We start from the raw sequence: 18,613 nt of genomic DNA, 5'->3' as shown, positions 1-18,613 counted from the left end.
TGTTGGTAGTGTCAGAGTGGCCCTGAGTTCATAAAGCAGTGGGGACTTTTAAATGGAGGCTGCATCCCTTTGCCCAGAGAAGGCAATGGCACCCTACTCCAGTACTCCTGCCTGGAAAATCCCATGGATGGAGGAGCCTGGTAGGCTGCAGTCCATGGGGTCGCTGAGGGTCGGACACGACTGAGCGACTTGACTTTCACTTTTCACTTTGATGCATTGGAGAAGGAAATGGCAACCCACTCCAGTGTTCTTGACTGGAGAATCCCAGGGATGGGGGAGCCTGGTGGGCTGCCGTCCTTGGGGTCGCACAGAGTTGGAAGCGACTGAAGTGACTTAGCAGCAGCAGCAGCATCCCTTTGCCAGAGGTATTAACTGACAAAATCATTAGGACATTGTCTCCCATGTCCCAGAAGTGTAGTGAGTGTTGGGCCTCCTTTGGCTAATGGGGAGTCCAAGAGACAATAGTTTTTCTTTCACTGATGGAAAGATTGAGCATGATAATCTGCCCAAAGACCCATTAAACTTGCACTGGAAAATAGGACTTGAATTTGGTCAGGTTATATCAGCTACCCCAACTGGCAGAGATGTGATGACAAGTTAGACAAGGCTATGGAGGCTGGGGCCACTAACTTGTGAACAAAGAGAATATAATTTATATAATGAAAACTTTGTACATCAGACATTAGTGGCGCATGACCAAAATCCTTACCACTTGCCGGAGGCAAGTAAAAAGGTAATATGTCTCACTAACACTTGTCTACCTGCATCTCCCCTTACTGAAACAGTCACCTCTGTGGGATGTGGAAACACAAGCATATCACACAACAATTTCTGATACGTTCTGATGCAGGATGCTGAATTTTTCCAAAGGATCCTGCTATGGTCTGTTTGTGTGCACTCAAAATTCATATACTGAAACTCAACTCCCAAGGTTATCGTATTAAGAGATGGAGCTTTGGAAAGAGATTAGGTCATGAATGGGATTATAATGACCTTTCAAAAGAGGCCTGAAAGAGCTGTCTTGCCTTCTTCTGTCTTGTAAAGATATAACCAGAAGTCTGAAACCCAGAAGAGGGCCCTCACCTGACCATGCTGCCACCCAGATCTCAGACTTTCAGCCTTGTGAACTGAGAGAAATAAATTGATGTTTGTGAACTACCCGCTCTCTGGAATTTCATTACAGCAACCAAAACAGACTGAGATAGGCCCCCAACTACCTCATCTATTTAGCTTCCCTCTGCTTTTGTGATAACACATGAAGGCTGTTTGTTATGTTGGTTCAGTCACTACCCCATCCTCATTTCCAAGATTGTCAAGAAAGGTAAAGGGTGTAAGATTTTACCCCATTTGCAAAGCAAGTTACCTTGCCAGTTTCATGGATGCTGGCATAAGACGTGAGATGCCTAGGACTGAGACAGAAGCCATTATTATGTGTGGCACAACAGGCAGCAAGAGCTTCAAGTTCACACCTGGTTCCTTTTGTTCCCACAAGCCCCAGAGGGGTTGTGCAAAGAAGTCCAGGGGGATGCCACACCCACAGCGGGGTCTGTGTCACAGATGAAGAATATTATGCTTAAGAAATCCTAATATTCCAGTGTGGATTGTAAGTACATCTATCAACCTTTGCTTCTGAGGAAGACATTTTATTTATTATGTTAGTTAGATAATGAATCTGCCCTTGTCCCCAAGACAGACACTACTGCCATATTTCAAGGAGGTTATATAAAAATCCTTTCAAAGTAGTCCAGAACAGAAGCTGATATAAGACATGAAAAATAAAATGAGAGGGTCATGGAGAACTGTCTCCCAGTAAGGTACACCTTTCCCTTCAACTTTTGGGAGTAACTGAGCGAAAACATGGAGAAGGCAATGGCACCCCACTCCAGTACTCTTGCCTGGAAATCCCATGGACGGAGGGCCTGGTGGGCTGCAGTCCATGGGGTCTCGAAGAGTCGGACACAACTGAGTGACTTCCCTTTCACTTTTCACTTTCATGCACTGGAGAAGGAAATGGCAACCCACTCCAGTGTTCTTGCCTGGAGAATCCCAGGGACGGGGGATCCTGGTGGGCTGCCGTCTATGGGGTCGCACAGAGTCGGACACGACTGAAGCGACTTAGCAGCAGCAGCAGCGCAAAAACATTCACTGAAGATTTCCAATACCAAAACTGACCTTGGTTGTGTGGTGCTGCTGGGCTAAGTTGCTTCAGTCGTGTCTGACTCTCTGACCCCATGGACTTAGCCCATCAGGCTCCTCTGTCCATGGGATTCTCCAGGCAAGAATACTGGAGTGGGTTGTGATTCCCTCCTCCAGGGGATCGAACCTGCATCTCTTTGTCTCCTGCATTAGCAGGTGGATTCTTTACCACTAGCACCACCTGTGTGGTGCTGTGTGACTGTTAAAAGGCTAGAGGAGACAGAAAGAGACAGATTTAACAGGAGACTTCATGGGTGAGGTGGTATTAACCTGGATGAGCAGTGAGAGGTGAGAACAGATGAAAAGAAAGAATAATGTCACATATCTGAATAAATTGAAATTTTTTAACTTATCAGAAAAATATATAATTCGGTATCCACACATGCAACAAGTCAATTCTGGTGGATTGCTAATCTAAATATTAAAGCTAAATAAAAATTTAAAAATAAAACAAAGGCAAACATTTCTAGTCTTAGAATGGGGAAATTTTATTAAGCAGACTAATAAATGTTATTGAGAAGTAAATATTTTTACATTAAAATTAACACTTCCTCCTCATTGACACACACACACACACACAGGAAGACAGAGATAGAGAGCATGAGATAAAGGAAACCAAGAATGACATCGTGTCCAGTAGGTATATAGAACTACTATAAATCAATAAGAAAAAAGCAATACAATAGAAAAAATGGATAAAATAAATTAATACATACTTCAGAAAGAGGTTTCCCAATAAAGATAAATGTGTGAAAACATGCTTCACTTTCATAATAAAATAAAATCACTACTTGAAACCATCATACACCAATTAGAAGTCCAAAATGAAAAAAAAAATAAATAAACAGAAAGTGTTGACAAGGATGTTGGTAAGCCAAGAGTATCTCCTACACTGCTGTGATTGTGGAAATTGGTCCAAACATTTTCCAGACCTCACTGGCACTGCCCCTAAAAGGTAAAGATGAAGGGGCTTCCCTGGTGGTCCGGTGGTTAGGACTTAGCCTTACAATGCGGGGAGTACATGTTCGGTCCCTGGTCGGGGAGCTAAGATCCCACATACCTCACAGCCAAAAAACCAAAACATAAAACAGGAGCGATATTATAATGAATTCAGTAAAGACTTTAAAAATGGTCCACATCAAAAACAACCTTTAAAAATGATAAAAATGTAAATCTGTCACCCAACAACTCTGTTATTAAATATACAATCAACAGAAACTAGTATGTGCCTCATCAAAACAGGTTCTCGATTTACATACCAAGCACTACTCCTAATAGTCCCAAACTGAAAACAATCCATATGCCAACTAACAGTGGAATGATTAAAGTAATTGTTTTCTAGTCACGTGATAGAACCCTGCACAACAATGCAAACGAATGATCAATGACAACACCCAGCAATAAACTCACAAACATGAGAAATGACAAAAGCCAAATACAAGAATAGTTTACTTACTTTATATAAAATTCAAACTGACTAAAGTGACTTATGTTGCTGGATGTCAAGGCAGTGGTTACCCTGAGGAGCAATGAAGGAGAAGGAACAGTTCGGGGATTCTGGGGGCCTGGCAGTATTCCATTTACTGATCTAGGTACAGACTACAGAAATGTGTTCATTCTGTGAATTTCTGTTGAGCTCTGACTGTATAAACTGCATGTATCTTTAATATTTTAAGATACATATCACCAATCAAAAAGTTGGGATATGCTGTGAGAATGACCATCATCAAAGACCACTCCTGGGTACATATCAGAAGAAAATGAAAACACTAATCCAAAACAATATGTGCACCTCACTGTTCATAGCAGCATTATTTACAATAACCAAGATATGAAAGCAAATTGTGTTACCAACAGATGAATGGATAAAGAATATGTGATACATGTAGATGGAATATATCTATACCAAACAAAATGGAATACTAGTTAGCAATAAAAAAAATAATGAAATTCTGCCACTTGCAACAACACAGATGGATTTAGAGGGTATTATGCTTTAGTAAATATGTCAGAGAAAGACAAACACTATATGATACATTTATTTGTGGAATCTAAGGTATTGAACAAACTACTGAATATAACAAAAAGAACAGACTTGAAGATATAGAAAACAAACTAGAGGCTACCAAAGGGAGGCAGAGGGTAGGGGGCTAAGAGCTGCAAATGACTATGTATGAAATAAATAAAGTACAGGGAAATATTGTACAGCACAGGATATACAGCTAATCTTTTATAGTAAGTGGAGTATAAACTTTAAATATTGTGAATTACTACTGTAGATCTGAAACTTACATAATATTGTAAACAAAATATACCTCAATCTTCAAAAATTAAATTTTTAAAAATAAAAAGTGGAAACAAAGGTAAATGATTAAATAAGCTAGTAAATAAATAAAGGTTTCTTTGGAGCATTCTGGAAAAAAAAAGATGGGATACAGAAAACAGATTACTGTTGTGACGTCCTCATATTATAAAGGTGGTGTTTAACAGTATTAGATACAATGACACTGTGATTACCTTTGGAAAATATGCTGTAATTTCTGGGTAAAAGCTAATAAATACATAGTATACAACTTTTCAAAGAAAATATATAAATTATACTATAGAATTATAGTTAGAAATTAATAGAAAAGAAGCTAACATAGATAAAATAAGAAAATAACAGCAAATGTATCAATTATTACATTACATTTATATAGACTAATTTCTTAATTGAAAATTTTTTACCTTATTCATGAATGGGTTTACAGGAGATATGGCCACATAATAGAATTAAAGTAGGAAAATGAAAACAACATTTCATGGAGTTTTAAGAAGCAGCTAACATGGCAACGTACTTCTTAGATAACACACACTTTGACTTTTGTTATTGTAATTAGTGGTATTTTCAATTTTTCTTACTGTACAACTTTCCAATGTACTGACTGATGGATAACAAACATGACAGATTTTATGCGTATACACACGGATCACACACAGACACATACACACACACGGATCACACACAGACACATATACACACACGGATCACACACAGACACATATACACACACGGATCACACACACACATATACACACACGGATCACACACAGACACATATACACACACGGATCACACACAGACACATATACACACACGGATCACACACAGACATATATACACATAGGTAGGTTTTTCTTTCTTTTTTTTCTTCGTCCGTTGTAATCCAGTTTCTGGTAAATATTTAAGTGTCTCATGTGAGAAAGAAATAGTCGTTTCTATTTGGGATACAAGGAAATATATATATATATATCAATTGGTTGAATATATATATAAAAATATATATGGTATATATATCAATTGGTTGAAAATAACTTTTTTGTTTTTCAAACTGTTGAATTGTCAATACTTTCACTGTTTTCAGAACATCAATACAAAGAAACCTACATAAAAATCTCTCCTAAATTTGAGGCAATATCCACAGTGCTCACTGAAAATCTGGGAGCTCCAGGGAATTCCTTGGCAGTCTTGTGATTAGGACTCCGAGCATCCGCTGAAGGAGGCCCAGGTTCCATCCCTGGTCAGGGAAACTGACCAGCTGAGCAGAAACCCAGAAACTGAGCAGCTCGACGAGGAAAAAAAAAATCAAGGAACCCCAAATTCCAAACTCTGTATACACAAAATGGATCTTTTTGTATCTTTCATGTATTTTCCTTTCAAATGGATCTTCATGTGATGCTCTGAATGACTATGCTAAAGTCCTTGACTTGGTGGATTATAACAACCTGTGGAAAATTCTTAAAGAGATGGGAATACCAGACAACCTTACCTGTCTCCTGAGAAATCTGTATGAAGGTCAAGAAGCAACAGTTAGAAGCAGACACAAATTGGTTCAAAATTGGGAAGGGAGTATGTCAAAGCTGTACATTATCACCCTGCTTATTTAACTTATATGCAGAGTACATCATATGAAATGCTGGGCTGAATGACTCACAAGTTGGAATCAAGATTGCCAGGAGAAATATCAACAACCTCAGATATACAGATGACACCACTCTAATGGCAGAAAGTGAAGAGGAGCTAAAGAGCCTCTTGATGAGGATGAAAGAGGAGAGTGAAAAATCTGGCTTAAAACTCAGGTTCAAAAAATGAAGATCATGGCATCCGGCCCCATCACTTCATGGCAAATAGATGGGAAAACAATGAAAACAGTGACAGATTTTTATTTTCTTGGGGTCCAAAATCACTGCAGACAGTGACTGCAGCCATGAAATCAAAAAATGCTTGCTCCTTGGAAGAAAAGTTATGACCAACCTAGATAGAATATTCTAAAGCAGAGACATCACTTTGCCAAAAAAGGTCCATATAGTCAAAGTTACGGTTTTTCCCGTAACTCACATTGTCATCTACAATGTGAGAGCTGGGTCATAAAGAAGGCTGAACATAGAAGAATTTATACTTTCAAATTGTAATGCTGGAGAAGACTCTTGAGAGTCCCTTGGAGAGCAAGGAAATCAAACCAGTCAATCCTAAAGGAAATCAACCCTGAATATTCAGTGGAAGGACTGATGCTGAAGCTGAAGCTCCAATACTTTGGCCACCTGATGCAAAGAGCCAATTCATTGGAAAAGACCCTGATGCTGGGAAAGATTGTGGGCAGGAGGAGAAGGGGATGACATAAAATGAAATGGTTGGATGGCATCATTGATTCAATGGATATGAGTTTGAACAAATTCCAGGAGATAGGGAAGGATAGGGAAGCCTGGCGTGCTGCAGTCCACAGGGTCATAAGGAGTCAGAGACGACTTACTGACTGAGCAACAACAGTAGAAATAAACTTCATCACTTTAGGGACATGAGCAGTACCTCCAAATGTCTTTCTTGACAACTTGCCCAAGTCATCGTCACAAAAGACAGAAATGTGCCTCTGCAAACCCCAATTTCATGCAATTCACATCTTTTTCAATTTTCACATCACCAGATATTGCTTCAAACTATGGTAAAATGTCGTTTTATGCACTCATTTGCCCAACTCCAGTTCAATTTGGACATTTCTAACTGCAAATGTTTAAACATGCACATCTTCCTATGTAGCATCACATTTCAAGTACATAACTGGCATCTCTCTAGGGACACAATGGACAAACCTCATGAATGGTTGGAAAAGCTTTACTCAAGCACTGAATTTCCCCTCCAGCACTATTATCTTCAGTTCCAGTCATGGCCTGCCGCATTCTCTTCCACTTCCATGGACCTTTTCTTAATATTCCAGGTCAACTTCATTTTTCAGAAATATACTGTGACACATTTAAATTACACACTCATACAATTCTCCATAGTATCCAGATTGTTTAGGAACTGTTGTTTATTAGTGCATAAATTCTGAACTCCTCCAATGCAAGCACTAGCGAAACTTCCATTACATAAGTACTTATATATCTTCAATTACAGTTACCATTATAACTGCGTTTACTTGGAGAAGATGCTCACCATGTCTTGCTGACCTACTATTTCTGCTCAACCACTCATAATCTTAGTTAAGACTCTGGGGGAAGTGGCTATGAAATGAACATAGTCCAAATACATCCATTTTACATTTTTCTCACAGGATTACAGGATGTTTTATTACTTATCCTAGCAAAAAAGATCCTGGATATTCTGGAGACACATCTCATGAGCAGAGCTGAGAGTTTCAAAATATGCAATGATTATTGCAAACGTTTTCACAAACAAACAAAAAAAATCAATACTGTTTTTTTTTTTTAAAGCCAAGGTAATATTAATGATGAAGGAAAGGGTGTTGAAATAGATAAAGGTGCTCACCAGGAGGATGGTTTTGGTGGCTCTGGACTCAAGGGAGGATATGGAGGAGACATTGATCCTACGACTGTTTTGGACCCACAGTGCAAATATATACCATTTATATCTTTCTCATAAGGCTAGAGGAGTTTGTATTCCTTTTCCCAGCAAAGCAGAGCCTGGATATTCTGGAGTCACGACTCATGAGCAGAAAGGGGCTGATAGTTGGAAAACATGCGGTGATTATGGCAGAGATGTTCATAATGAACAAATCAGGATCTTTCAAAACACTCAAAACAATATAACAGATGGAGGAAAGGATGTTAAAACAGACAAAGGTGCTCACCACAAGAAGGACAGTTTTGGTGGCTCTGGACTCAGGAGAGGATATGGAGGAGACTTTGATCCTGTGAAAGTTTTTGACCCTCTGCTTGTGCCTGTACAGGATAAAACCCGTAGAGCCACTGGCCAAGATTGTGACCACAAAACATAAGACATCAGAGAATGATATCAACGCTGCATATAAGGAGTCTCTGATTTGGTCATGACGAACAGAAGAACAATATCCAAAACGTTTTCTGTTTGTGAAGTTTTTGTTGCTCAAATTTCCAGTCATATACATAGGATAAACAACATTTACCAGCATGTTCACGATCCAGCACAGGATAATTGAAGGGAAAACCAATTGCAGAGCTTTCACTTTAAGCTCTGCCCACCTGGAGGTCTGGGGACAGATGGTGATGACCTGGAAGACACTCAAGAGGACAGTGGTGCCAATGGACACACCTCTGCTCACTCCACGAACATATGGGGAAAATCTGCATGTAAAGTCACTGTCCATGTGGTGCCACCCATAATTTGTCATTGTATTGTGGTATCCATTAGAGAACAGAACCAAGATGTTGGCGACAGTCAGATTCTTGACAATCAAATCTATGGTCCTCAGCCTACACCCAGTGCAATAAAGGAAGAGATAATGGTAAAGAAGAGAGACATTCCCCAGGACTCCAAACAGAGTCTGTGATAAGAAGACCATTCTTATTGCCAAATCACCAGCAGCCATGCTGTCAGGTCTCAGTGACTGATGGGTGTCTTCTGAGCTAGAGGGTCCTGAATGGGAACATGAGATGTGGAACACAGGTACCATGTAAACTGAAAGGCAACATTCTGTACTTACAAATACTTCCTGTGGTTTAGTAGCTCAGTCGTGTCTGACTCTTGTGACCCCATGGACTGTAGCCCGCCAGGCTCTTCAGTCCATGGGATTCTCCTGGCAAGAATACTGGAGTGGGTTGCCATTTCCTTCTCCAGGGGATCTTCCCAACCCAGGAATTGAACCCGGGTCTCCTGCATTGCAGGAAGATTCTTTACCGACTGAGCTATGAGGGAAGACCCTACAAATACTTCTACTGAGAAATAATTATGTAAAATTTTCCTGTCAAGTCATGGCTTCCAAGGGTTGAATGTGTAATCATTAAAAAACACTTGAAATGTATGAATCACTGCAATGAAAGACACACGTGTGTTAATGTCTTTTCCCTCACAAATTCACGAGGCAGACACTATTATCTTCCTTATAAAAATGAGGCAAACGTCCACACAGAGAAATGAAGTATTTGGTTTAAATTCACTCACTGTTTGGAGGCAGATGGCTAGTGGGGATTGGACCTTGACTCAGCTAATAACAACAATGGTGCATGTAATCCAGAACATACTCAAATACCAGTCACCTGTGTCCTGGTTCCAAATAGGAAAAGGAGTACGTCAAGGCTGTATATTGTCACCCTGCTTATTTAACTTATATGCAGAGTACATCATGAGAAACACCGGGCTGGAAGAAGCACAAGCTGGAATCAAGATTGCCGGGAGAAATATCAATAACCTCAGATATGCAGATGACATCTGTTGGATCATGGAAAAAGCAAGAGAGTACCAGAAAAACATCTATTTCTGCTTTATTGACTATGCCAAAGCCTTTGACTGTGTGGATCACAATAAAATTCTGAAAGAGATGGGAATACCAGACCACCTGATTTACCTCTTGAGAAATCTGTATGCAGGTCAGGAAGCAACAGTGAGAACTGGACATGGAACAACAGACTGGTTCCAAATAGGAAAAGGAGTACGTCAAGGCTGTATATTGTCATCTTGCTTATTTAACTTATATGCCCAGTACATCCTGAGAAACACTGGCCTGGAAGAAGCACAAGCTGGAATCAAGATTGCCGGGAGAAATATCAATAACCTCAGATATGCAGATGACATCCGTTGGATCATGGAAAAAGCAAGAGAGTACCAGAAAAACATCTATTTCTGCTTTATTGACTATGCCAAAGCCTTTGACTGTGTGGATCACAATAAAATTCTGAAAGAGATGGGAATACCAGACCACCTGATTTACCTCTTGAGAAATCTGTATGCAGGTCAGGAAGCAACAGTGAGAACTGGACATGGAACAACAGACTGGTTCCAAATAGGAAAAGGAGTACGTCAAGGCTGTATATTGTCATCTTGCTTATTTAACTTATATGCCCAGTACATCCTGAGAAACACTGGCCTGGAAGAAGCACAAGCTGGAATCAAGATTGCCAGGAGAAATACCAATAACCTCAGATATGCAAATGACACCACCCTTATGGCAGGAAGTGAAGAGGAACTAAAAAGCCTCTTGATGAAAGTGAAAGTGGAGAGTGAAAAAGTTGGCTTAAAGCTCAACATTCAGAAAATGAAGATCATGGCATCCGGTCCCATCAGTTCATGGGAAACAGATGGGGAAGCAGTGGAAACAGTGTCAGACTTTATTTTGGGGGGCTCCAAAATCACTGCAGATGGTGACTGGAGCCATGAAATTAAAAGACGCTTACTCCTTGGAAGGGAAGTTATGACCAACCTAGATAACATATTCAAAAGCAGAGACATTACTTTGCCAACAAAGGTCCATCTAGTCAAGGCTATGGTTTTTCCTGTGGTCATGTATGGATGTGAGAGTTGGACTGTGAAGAAGGCTGAGCGCCGAAGAATTGATGCTTTTGAACTGTGGTATTGGAAAAGACTCTTGAGAGTCCCTTGGACTGCAAGGAGATCCAACCAGTCCATTCTGAAAGAGATCAGTCCTGGGATTTCTTTGGAAGGACTGATGCTAAAGCTGAAACTCCAGTACTTTGGCCATCTCATGTGAAGAGTTGACTCATTGGAAAAGACTCTGATGCTGGGAGGGATTGGGGGCAGGAGGAGAAGGGGACAACAGAGGATGAGATGGCTGGATGGCATCACTGACTCGATGGACGTGAGTCTGAGTGAACTCCAGGAGTTGGTGATGGACAGGGAGGCCTGGCGTCCTGCGATTCATGGGGTCACAAAGAGTCGGACATGACTTAAGGACTGAACTGAACCAAACTGAAAATCACTGCAGATGGTGACTGCAGCCATGAAATTAAAAGACGCTTACTCCTTGGAAGGAAAGTTATGACCAACCTAGATAGCATATTCAAAAGCAGAGACATTACTTTGCTGACAAAGGTCCGTCTAGTCAAGGCTATGGTTTTTCCAGTGGTCATGTATGGATGTAAGAGTTGGACTGTGAAGAAGGCTGAGCGCCAAAGAATTGATGCTTTTGAACTGTGGTGTTGGAGAAGACTCTTGAGAGTCCCTTAGACTGGAAGGAGATCCAACCAGTCCATTCTGAAGGAGATCAGCCCTGGGATTTCTTTGGAAGGACTGATGCTAAAGCTGAAACTCCAATACTTTGGCCACCTCATGCGAAGAGTTGACTCATTGGAAAAGACCCTGATGCTGGGAGGGATTGGGGGCAGGAGGAGAAAGGGACGACAGAGGATGAGATGGCTGGATGGCATCACTGACTCGATGGACGTGAGTCTGAGTGAACTCCGGGAGTTGGTGATGGACAGGGAGGCCTGGCATTCTGTGATTCATGGGGTCGCAAATAGTCGGACACGACTGAGTGACTGAACTGAACTGAAATTTAGTTTGGTTTTGTAGCTTGTCATTTCAATTTAGGTGGCCTGTATTTTATTTCAAAATTTAGGAACTAACAAATTTCCATTTACACAAATTTCCACTTACACAATTACAAAATTTGAATAAAGCTTTAGAGATCTTAATTATATGTAGATGCCCTTAGGACTTCCCGGGTGATCCAGTGGTTAGGAATCCTGTTTTCATGGCACAGGATGAGGATGATCCCTGGTTAGGGAACTAAGATCCCACATGCCACTAGGAGCAGCCAAAAAAATTTTTTTTAATGTAAATACACTGCCTGCAATATAAAACTGCGGGCACCTGTACCATGACATGGTGGATTGAATATATACAAGAACAGCTCAATATTAGGATGGAAACAGAAAGACTCATTTACTCTCATTCCAGGACAAAAGTGCAATGGCCAGGTCTCAGGACGTATGGGACAGGAAACACTGCTGCCTGATTAATAGTGCATTGTAGAAACAAAATTAGTACTAATTTCACATCATCTACCTATTTTTTAATACCTGAGTCAAATATAAGTATTACCAGTAAAGCAAGATTTGCAAAAGATATGAAAATATAAGGCACATGTAAATGGAATGTTAAGGTGAGTAACTTGTATATTGTACAAAGCACAGACTCTGTTGGATCAGTATTAAAATACCTGAAAGTGGCAGAAATAATAGAAGATAAACTGGAGCCTAAAAATAGTATCTGAAATGTATAAAGTTCTATTTTTCTTAAATGCTGCTTCCCTAACATTAAGTGGGAAGACTCTCTCCATAATCAATAGAGTCACAATAATTAAATCTTCTCAGCACTTCACACACCCACAGTTAGAGGAAACATTTCTACTCCAGCAATGGCTGCCAGACACACTGTTACAGCACTGGGTCAGATGATTCCTCCAGACTCATCACACTCTTTGTTACAGATTGGACTTTTTTGTGCTCACCTCTGAACCCTGAAATTTATGTCTGTAATTCCTGGAAAGTAGACTGAACATCATATTAACTTGGGAAATACAGTCCTTAAGTACATAAAATATCACACTGGCATTAAATCACAACAATCTCACATTATGGGAATCAGGGATTGGTGAAAGGTCTAGGACCCCATCTCCCTTTTCTATCTTAGTTCAGACTCAGGATTTATCCCACCCTCCTTCAGGGCTTTGCTGCTGGACCAGGTTCACACAAGGGAGAATCCCTTTGTCCAATATGTTCACTTACCGGATTGCTGATATAAATCTATCCCTTGCAGATTCTACTTCTCATGTGAATACAGAGAAAACCATTGACTTTTTCCTGCTACCTGAATGGTGGGCTCAGTGTGAAGGTCAAAGCAATCAGTAAGTGTGCAGGAGGGGTAGCTGGACCCTGAGATATGAATTTGTGAACCTGTGACCTCACCTCCCCTCAGAAATGCAATTTTCATGTCACCTGTAGCAGCATGGGCAGGAACAGACTTGGGAGCTCAGATTGTTTTTGAAAATATTTTGCAAGTTCCTAATTGCCAAAGATAATTATAAGTTTCCAGTTAATATGTCTTAAGAGACTATTAGAGTGTTTGTGACAGATGCTTACTTTTTCATGATCCCCGGAGGCAGACAGGGCTCACATGCAGGGAGCAGGAAGAAATTAGGATTGACATGTAAAGGACTGGCTGCACGTATATATCTCAATGGAGGTTCTGCCTCACTGAGAAATGCTACCCAGGAAACCTCTTTCCTAATTTCATACACTGAGCTGGACCATCAGTAAAAGAAATGGAATTTCTCCAAACATCTGAGGTTTTCAAAACAGATACAAGTAACTAGAAGGACATGATTTCAACAATCTACATTAGACATTGTGGTACTCATATATACAACTCAATATCAATGAATATGTAAATTGTTAGGAAAACAAACTTTACTGATATGGACCTTCTGTAGTTTTAGAAGCAGAAGTATATGCTATCCATAGAAGAAAGAGAGAAGGCTCTAAAAGAGACCCACGCTAATAAAAGAACTAGGATCAGACAGCTTACGAGGGAGACTCTACTATTCCTATAACAGTCAGATAAGCCAGTGCTACTGATTAATTCAAGACCACGGTGAGGTCAACAGAGTATACAGTTTTGTGGAAATTTTTCATTAAGGAACTATGATTGCATTTTTAATTAAGAAACATTTTCAATGGGTCAAGAAAAATACTTATATATTATGAAGTGAATTTAATTTTACAGGTTTCCCTTACAAATTAACTCTAATTCAGGTTCATTCTACATTCACTCCTAGTTTTCAAGTCTGTTGTTAGAGCCACAACCCATCGCACACACACAAACACCCAAGCTCATTTACACACACATGCAGGGACATTCACACTCAAATATATACTTGCACACATTCACATACTTGTACACATACACAATCACTCATGTCCTCACACAATTTCAACTGCACACTCACAACCATGAGTGCACACACTGAACACATGAAAATTCCCTCTTGAATATACAAATACTCATTAATATAAACACACACACAAACTCACAATTACACTGTTTCATGAAAGTACAGTCACTATGCATGTACATCAATGACATGATCGTACAGAGTAGAATAGCTGTATCTCCAAACTTCTGATGCCTCCAAATAGGAGCCTTCCTACACTTTCCAGTCCTTCCAACCCTGCGACAGTCACAAAGACAATATTTACCATAATGCACAGCACCTAAAATGTGTGGTGAATATTGCTACCTGATGTTAATATAGACTCTGGGACTTGGAGTGTTTTGGCAAGTGACAGCGTGCAGGTGTGATAGAGTGGAGTAGGAATGGCCACGGAGAAAAGGAGCCATAAGGATAAGATGGTGCCGGAGTGAACCTGGGGGCCTGGGGTTATAGAGAGGGCAGAGAGAGAAAAGGCAGAGGGATTTTGTGTGCATGCATGATAAGTCGCTTCAATTGTGTGCAACTCCTTGCGATCCCATGACTATAGCCTGCCAGGCTCCTCTGTCCATGGGATTTTTCCCAGCAAGAATACTGGAGTGGGTTGCCATTTCCTCTTCCAGGGGATCTTCCCAAAGCACAGATCAAACCCGTATTTCATGTGTCTCTTGCATTGCAGATGGATTCTTTACCTCTGAGCCACAGCTACCAATAAAAATTCACGAATGGACAGTTCAATGTGATGTACTTTAACATCCCACGAAGTGTGTGATAGCTGAGATTCAACACTCTAAAGGTATAAACAGGGAGTGTTTTGATAAAGATGACTCACTGATATTCTCCATTGAATAAATTGTTGTGTTTGGCGGAACATGGTAAAGCTATTTCTACTGACATAAAAATATCTTCTTCATAAACAACCTGATTGAGGTAAGCAACTTGAGAAAAATTAACAACAGTCTGACAATATTTATGTAAACACTGAAGCAAAACAACATATTACAAAATGCATTTTTACACCAATTATGGTATAATATCAGGTATACTTTTTTAAAACCACATTTTAAAAAGAATAGATGAAAAACAAAAAAATGTTACACTTGAATATCAAAATGGCATCAGTTGTAAAGAATAAGTGAGAATTTTACTTCATTTTATTTTTCCTTTATTATTCTCTTTCCATTGTTTCTGAAACAAACTTCCATGAAATATAGCACCCAAAACAACATTCATTCATTTTTTGATAGCTCAGTCAAGTCAGGGCCAGAATCAAGAAGTCTGCTCACCTGGGCTCTTAACTGGAGCCTCTGGGGGAGAATTACTTGCAGGCTGATTCATGTCTTTGCAAGAATTCTTCACAATCTCTTCTACATGGCTCACTCTATTGGAAAGCCAGTGTCAGCACACTGACACCACACCCCCCACCCCTCCACCGCCCCCACCTCCTTTTTTCAATATCTTCCACTTCATTTGCTTCTAACCATTCTTTCTGTTCTTTAGGGTCATGTAACTACAAACCCTTATGGCAGGAAGTGAAGAGGAACTAAAAAGCCTCTTGATGAAAGTGAAAGAGGAGAGTGAAAAAGTTGGCTTAAAGCTCAACATTCAGAAAACGAAGATCATGGCATCTGGTCCCATCACTTCATGGGAAACAGATGGGGAAACAGTGGAAACAGTGTCAGACTTTATTTTGGGGGGCTCCAAAATCTCACAGAGCGGGACACAACTGCGTGACTAAACTGAACTGAATACTCCATTGTGTATATATACCACAGCTTTCTTATCCATTCATCTGCTGATGGACATCTAGGTCTTCAAATTAAGAAGCACATTTCTAATGGGTCAAGAAAAAAGGTTTATATATTGAGTTGAATTATTTAGGTTTACCCTGAAAACCAAAAGTGAAAGTCACTCAGTTGTGTCCTACTCTTTGAGACTCAGGCCAGAATATTGGAGTGGGTAGCCTTTCCCTTCTTCAGGAGATCTTCCCAACCCAGGGATCGAACCCAGGTCTCCCGCATTGCAGGTGGATTCTTTACCAGCTGAGCCACCAGGGAAGCCCAACAATATTGGAGTGGGTAGTCTAACCCTTCTCCAGCGGATCTGCCTGACTGAGGAATCAAACCGAGGTCTCCTGCATTGCAGGCAGATTCTTTACCAACTGAGTTATCAGGGGACCCCACTCACAAACAAATCTTTGACCCGGCTTCACTATACATTCACTCCCAATTGTCAAGTCAGTTGTTAGAGCCGTAATGGTGGACCACCCATTCTACACACACAGACACACACACACACACACAAGTCATTACATAGACATACAAGCATACACACATGGACATTCACATACTCAAACATATAGTCACACACATTCACATATTTATGCATATACACACGCACATCCTCATATAATCTCAATGGACATTCACAGCATTAGCACACATACTGAACACATGAAAATTCCCATGCGTATATACTAATACTCATAGATACACAAACTCAGAATACCCCTCCTTCTTAAAAACACAGTCACCGTGCACGTGGGTGTCTCAGTGACATGATCTTCCATAGAAAAACAGTTCTATCTGCAAACTTCTGGCTGCCTCATAATGGGAGCTTCCTACACTTTCCAGTCCATCCAACCCTGCAACAATCAAAATCACAATATCTAGTACAAAACACAGCACCTAAAGTGTGACCTGCCTCTTGAGAAACCTGTATGCAGGTCAGGAAGCAACAGTTAGAATTGGACATGGAACAACAGACTGGTTCCAAATAGGAAAAAAAAGTATGTCAAGGCTGTATATTGTCACCCAGCTTATTTAACTTATATGCAGAGTACATCATGAGAAACACAGGGCTGGAAGAAGCACAAGCTGCAATCAAGATTGCTGGGAAAAATATCAATAACCTCAGATATGCAGATGACACCATCCTTATGGCAGAGAGTGAAGACGAACTAAAGAGCCTCCTGATGAAAGTGAAAGAGAAGAGTGAAAAAGTTAGCTTAAAGCTCAACATTCAGAAAATGAAGATCATGGCATCTGGTCCCATCACTTCATGGCAAACAGATGGGGAAACAGTGGAAACAGTGGCTGACTTTATTTTTTGGGGCTCCAAAATCACTGCAGATGGTGATTGCAGCCATGAAATTAAAAGACACTTACTCCTGGTGGCTCAGAGGTTAAAGCATCTGCCTGCAATGTGGGAGACCTGGATTCGATCCCTGGGTCAGGAAGATCCCCTGGAGAAGGAAATGGCAACCCACTCCAGTATTCTTGCCCGGAGAATCGGATGGGCAGAGGAGCCGGGTGGGCTACAGTCCTCAGGGTCGCAAAGAGTCGGACATGACTGAGAGACTTCACTTCACTCACTTCACTTTACTCCTTGGAAGGAAAGTTATCACCAAACTAGACAGCATATTAAAAAGCAGAGACATGATTTTGTCAACAAAGGTCCATCTAGTCAAGGCTATGGTTTTTCCAGTAGTCATGTATGGATGTGAGAGTTGGACTATAAAGAAAGCTGAGCGCCAAAGAATTGATGCTTTTGAACTGTGGTGTTCTTGAGAATCCCTTGGACTGCAAGGAGATCCAACCAGTCCGTCCTAAAGGAGATCAGTCCTGGGTGTTCATTGGGAGGACTGATGTTGAAGCTGAAACTCCAATACTTTGGCCACCCAGTGTGAAGAGCTGACTCATTTGAAAAGACCCTGATGCTGGGAAAGATTGAGGGCAGGAGGAGAAGGGGACGACAGAGGATGAGATGGTTGGATGGCATCACCAACTCAATGGACATGAGTTTGGGTAAACTTTGGGAGTTGGTGATGGACAAGGAGGCCTGGTGTGCTGTGGTTCATGGGGTCACAAAGAGTTGGACATGAATGAGCGACTGAACTGAAGTATGTGTTAATTTTTACCTAGAAATTTAGCATCCTTTTTTTCCCTCGAATCCACAATATACCTTCTGGGATCTTAGTTCTTTGACGAGGGATTGAAGCTATACTCTCAGTGCTTGAAGGGTGGAGTCTTACCCACTGGACCACCAAGGAAGTCCTTTAGTACACATTAAAAGCCTAGAGATGTGTATATATGTAACTGATTCACTTTGCTGGACGCCCGAAACTAGCACAAGATTGTAAATCAACTATATTTCAATTTGAGAAAAAAGAGCCCAAGGGAGCAGACACTTTGACTTTGACTTCTGACTTACTGACCTAT

This window comes from Bos taurus, chromosome 18, assembly GCF_002263795.3.
Source record: "Bos taurus isolate L1 Dominette 01449 registration number 42190680 breed Hereford chromosome 18, ARS-UCD2.0, whole genome shotgun sequence".
Classification (NCBI taxonomy): Eukaryota; Metazoa; Chordata; class Mammalia; order Artiodactyla; family Bovidae; genus Bos; species Bos taurus.
Note: the sequence above shows the minus strand (reverse complement) of the source record.